Source organism: Acanthisitta chloris, unplaced genomic scaffold (assembly GCF_000695815.1).
Source record: "Acanthisitta chloris isolate BGI_N310 unplaced genomic scaffold, ASM69581v1 scaffold4789, whole genome shotgun sequence".
NCBI lineage: Eukaryota > Metazoa > Chordata > Aves > Passeriformes > Acanthisittidae > Acanthisitta > Acanthisitta chloris.
This window is the reverse complement of record NW_008691894.1, coordinates 55,261-60,849: the sequence shown is the minus strand read 5'-3', so window position 1 is coordinate 60,849 and position 5,589 is coordinate 55,261.

Here is a 5,589-nt window from a genome sequence, read left to right as displayed (position 1 = left end):
GCAGGGACACCTTCCACCAGCCCAGGTTGCTCCAAGCCCCATCCAACCTGGCCTGGAACACTCCCAGGCATGGAGCAGCCACAGCCTCTCTGGGCAACCTGTTCCAGTGCCTCATCACCCTCAGAGGGAAGAATTTCTTCTGTATATCTAATCTAAATTTTCTCTCTGTCAGTGTGAAGCCATACCCCCTTGTCCTGTCACTACAATTCCTGATGAAGAGTCCCTCTCCAGGTTCCTTGAAGCCCCTTCAGATCCTGGAAGGGGCTATGAGGTCCCCACACAATCTTCTCTTCTTCAGGCTGAACAGCCCCAACTTTCTTAGACTGAAGTTCATGCAAGAAGAATCACCTGAGTGATAAAGGATCATGAGACACCCAGATGGGCCCACAAACAGATAGGGGAGGTGCAGGCAGTGAATGTTTCTCATATTCCCTTGTTAGGGAAAACCAACACCTATAGCCTCGATGTTCTGGACCATCATTCCATGCTGCTTGTGGTTTCAGGAATGTCTCCTGCTGTTTGACCAGTTGCTCTGATAGCTCCTGTGTCTCTCAATGCCACCTCAGGGTTTTAAGAGGAGGAGAATCCCTGGGAATGAAGATGACTTAGGCCTTTGTAGTCAACAGCCTTTCCAGGGGCACTTCAGAGACGGGCGTCCTTGTGGTACTGACACGTGCAAGGAGCAAGATGGGGATGGGATATGGCACAGAGGTCCTGGCAGATGGGATTGGCTCCCATCTCCAATCATCTGAATATGGGTGGCCTGATGGTCAGCACAGCAGTGTGGCTGAACATCACCCATATAATTCAATCTCTTCAGAGGGGTCATGGATGATGACCAGGGTCACCACCAATACAGTCTCTAAAACTCATGGATTCTCCTAATAATCTTCAGTCATCTCCTGTTTTCAGGGCAGCACAGAGCTGGGAGAGCCTTTGTGGACAGCAGACCTGATCATGTACAACCATAGCAAGTCATTGTGCTATAATCCTCCCAAGGGCCTTGTCACTGCCTTCCCTTACAGGAAGACCAAACATGATGGAGCCAAGAGCTCCCACCTGCTACCTCCTGATGGCCTTTGCCGAAGGCTACTCCTGAGGTCAAAAGAGAAAATGACTCCACGAGGCATCACCTGGTGTCACAGGTGACATATTGTCTGTGATCATTCTTGAGAAGGAAAGGAAGATTCTGGACCTGAGGCTGATGGTGAGATTTTGTAAGCACGGTGAGGCACTGGCACAGAGAAGCTGCGGCTGCTCCATCCCTGGAAGTGTTCTAGGCCAGGCTGGATGAGGCTTGAAGCAACCTGGTCTAGTGGAAGGTGTCCCTGCCCATGGCAGAAAGTGGAATGGGATGATTTTTAGGGTTTCCTCCCACCCAAACCACTGTGTGATCTGATGCTCCTGATCTGGATGCACAACAGTGTTTAGCAGAGCCTGATGCCGACACGTGTGAGTGCCCAGAGCATCATGTGGCACAACCCCAGTTACAAGATGTAGATCTCCTGGAATTCTGTACTTTGTTTAATCTGATGCACTCGTTAGTGCTGTCAGAAACGCAGGATTAAGCTGCCAATGATGTGTAGAACAGAGGCTGCTAGCAGCAAACGTGATGCTTCCAAATGAGCCCAGAGGATGGGGATGGGCTGTGCCATGGGTGCAATGGCTGATGGTGGTTTTCAGTCCCAGAAGGCTATGGGATTCTGATCCTTCATAAAGCAAGCACCCCTCTGGCCTCCACTTGGTGAAATCTAATAGAGAAAGGCTCAGAGAAAAGAAAACTAATATTCTTGGGTATGGTTTGGGTGGGACAGGAACCTAAATCTCATCTTGTCCCACCTCCTGCCATAGGCAGGGACACCTTTCACCAGTCCAGGTTGCTCCAAGTCCCATCCAATCTGGCCTGGAACACCTTCCTTAAATCACATCAGTTAAAATACCAAGATTTTCTGTTTCTCCACTGTTTTAATTTGTGGATTTAAGCACATCTGCTCCAGGCTTGCAGAACTGGAGGGATATTTACAGTAGTGAATCACAGGCTAAATCACAAATACAATACAAGCATTTGTCTCCAAACCCAATTTGGATTACACGATGCTTTTGGTCATTAGAACAACTTTCATTTCACTTTGATAAATAAAAGAACCCCAAGAGGTTTCAGGCTGAAAACATTCTGAAAGGCCAAGCCTACAGCTGGAACAGATATTTCATACAATCAGGCTCTTAGGTAGGGCAATTTTGATCCAGCACTATGGATAAATTGATTCCAGGGATGGAGACTTTTTTTCCCTGTCTGTAGCACAGGGTAATATTTACAGCAGTGTTTGACTAAGTGAAGCATTTTGATTTTTTGATAGCCAGGCTGTAAATTGATGTTGCCACAGTGCTGTAGCCACCAGGAACAAGGGGAAGTGATCACTATCATGGCTGACACAACATCTGATCAAGCAATATCAAATCTCATAATTCCCAAGGTCTTGAATTCATAATATTTCTGCAATAGCAAACAGCATCATGTCTGTGCTTTCTAGGTGCCTTTACCTTGCCTCTAGCATGCTGCAATTCAGCTATAATTACAAAAATAACCCCCCAAAACCACAGTTAAAAGGTTTTATCCTTTTAGGAGAGCCACAAATGGTCCTATCTGTCAAGGAACTCCATGGGCAGAGATGACACCCAGACAAATCTGACCAACCTACGAGTGAGCCAGAGCAAGTGGCACAGAGATCTCCTCTTGGCTGCTCAACCTGGGATGATTTCTACAGAAATCCCAGTCCTCAAGCTGCACTAGGGGAGGTTTAGATTGGATATTGAGAACAATTTCTTCCTGGAACAAGGCTGTCCAGCCCTGGCACAGGCTGTCCAGAGCAGGGGTGGAGTAATCATCCCCGCAGGGATTTAACAGCCATGTGGATGTGGCACTTGGGGACATGGTTAGGGGTGACCTTGGTAGTGCTGGGAAATGGTTAGACTTGATGGTCTGAGAGGGCTTTTCCAACCTCAATGATTCTGTGGTTCTATGACTCAACCCCAATATAACAACATCAAGACAGAGACCAAAATGTAAATTCTTTCTATAGGTGTCGCATGCACTTCCAACCCTGTCCCACAGGGACGCAGCTCCCTGGGGACACCGCCAGCTCAGCTTTGGTGAAACAAACTGGTCTGAGATAGAATCATTTGGGTTGGAAGGACCTTAAAGCTCATCTCCTTCCTTTGCCATGGGCAGGGATGCCTTCCACTAGCCCAGGTTGCTCCAAGCTCCATCCAGCCTGGCCTAGAATACTCCCAGGGATGGAGCAGCCACAGCTGCTCTGGGTAACCTGTTCCAGTGCCTCACCACCCTCACAGGGAAGAACATCTCCCCAATATCCCATCTATCCCTGCCCTGCGGCAGTGGGAAGCCATTCTCTGTGTCCTGTCCCTCCAGGCCCTTGCCCATGGTCCTTCTGAAGCTCTCTTGGAGCCCCTTTAGGCACTGGGAGGCTGCTGAGGTCTCCACACAACTTTCTACTTTCCAGGCTGAACACCCCAATGTCTTTAGTGCATTGTGTCGACATCACTGGGCTGTGTCTTCTCATGGCTCTTTGCTTTGCTCACAGCCTGAGTGCAGAAGTGTATTTGTGGGCTGGGGAAGTACAAAACACATTGGAACGATGCCAACGACGCCGAAGAAACTACCAACTTCAAAAAGATAAAAGTTTACAACACAGTTAGTAGAAGAGTGATTTATGCTCAACGGGATCATTTGGTTGTGTCAGGCCATACCTAAACCCTTGTGCTGCACAGAACATGCTTTAACAAGATGTTCCAGGGCTCCCTTTGAAAAAGACAACCCCTATAAAAAGGTGAGGTGGGAGAAGGGATCGCTCCCTACAGAGGAAAGGGCCAAACCGTAGCAATAAAGTCTGTGTAACAGATGATGAACTGAGCCCCAAATCGCTGCCATCTGTTAGCAACCTTTGCCCAGTGAAATGAATTTCACGTGAGGTCAAGAAATCCCAAACTGCCATTTCCTCATTACTATTAATGAGGGCCAGGTGCCACATAAACCAACCCTGGAGCCAGATGTCCCTCACGTGGCTTTGATTACCCTTCGCAGCTTGGGTAACGATGGGAGGGAAAGTATTGCAGACGCACACACAGAAACACTGTGTGGATTAATTTCCCTGCAATTGAATCCCTGGGCATTAGCAGCTTCATACACCTCCCTGACCATGGCTGCAGGTCAGCTCTGTGGACGCTCTCCAGCAAGGTGACAACAGCAGCACTCCTGGATGAAGGTATTGATCTGCAGATGCAACATGGGCTTCTGCTGGATTTCCCAGGACTGTGGATGAGAAGTATTTTTAAGAAATTCTTCTAAAGTCCACAAAAAGATTAGTTTTTATGGCTGCCCCATCCCTAGAAGTGTTCCAAGCCAGGCTGGAACACTTGGAGCTACCAAGCCTAGTGTAAGGTGTCTCTTCTCATGGCAGGGGATGGAACTGGATGAGCTTTAGGTTCCCTACCAACACAAACTTCTCTGTGATTCTACAAGCAATCCCTTCTACAAGGGACAGTCATACACAATGGCTCTCACCTCAACTTCATCAACATCTTGCTGGATATTCCCTAGTATCTAAAAACATGTCGGTTCTCCCTGGCTGTGAAATGGACACGATCCAACACTGAATGATGGGAAGATGTACAATTCTGGGGTTTGTTTAAGACTAAATGCCATGGAAAAGCTGTTCATACCCACTATTTATGGCATCACTCAGCTGTATTTGGGTGCCAACCCATGCTTCAGCCCAGCAGAAGGAGTTAGTGGCTGCAGATAATCGAGCGCACACTGGATCAGACCTGAAGGAGGAGTGTGCACGCACCGTCTGCATTTCCTGCAGCTTATTGACGTGCCAGAGCACTTGACTACAAAGTGAAGAAAGCATTGTTTTAGAAGAGTCAGCATGGCTATGAAATTCAGCAGGGAAGCAATAAATATTTCACATCCTGGACTCCACAAGGATGATCGCTTAACCAGTTACAGCCCATGCCCAAGGAAAATACGGTGGAAGAGATTATTCCAGAATTCTGTCGTCAGTCTTGCCAAACTCATCGTCGGCATCACATTTCCCTGGGACTAAACAAACATCAAGTAAAATCAGCTCTTGCCAAAACAAATGCAAATCCCTGTAGTACATCCCTCCAGTCATCGCAGTGATCTCTCCACAGCAGAAACACAACATCATCAGGCTCAGGAATATCTGTCCCCAAATGTGGCAACAAACACTGCAGTGGAAACATCTCTGGGAAATGAGAAATGTCACCAACACACCACAGTGAATCCTCAGGAACAAGCAACAAAAACCCACTCTGACCTTGCCAATGAGATCTTTAATGGTGATTGATGGAATATTCAAGGCAAGGTTGGATGGGGCTTGGAGCAACCTGGGCTAGTGGAAGCTGTCCCTGCCCATAGCAGGGGGTGGAATGGGATGAACTTTAAGGTCCCTCCCAACCCAAACGAGGCTGGGATTTGATGATTCCTACAGGATAAACCTAAGCACTGAATTAATTATTAAAAATATTCCCTGACTCTGCAGGGAT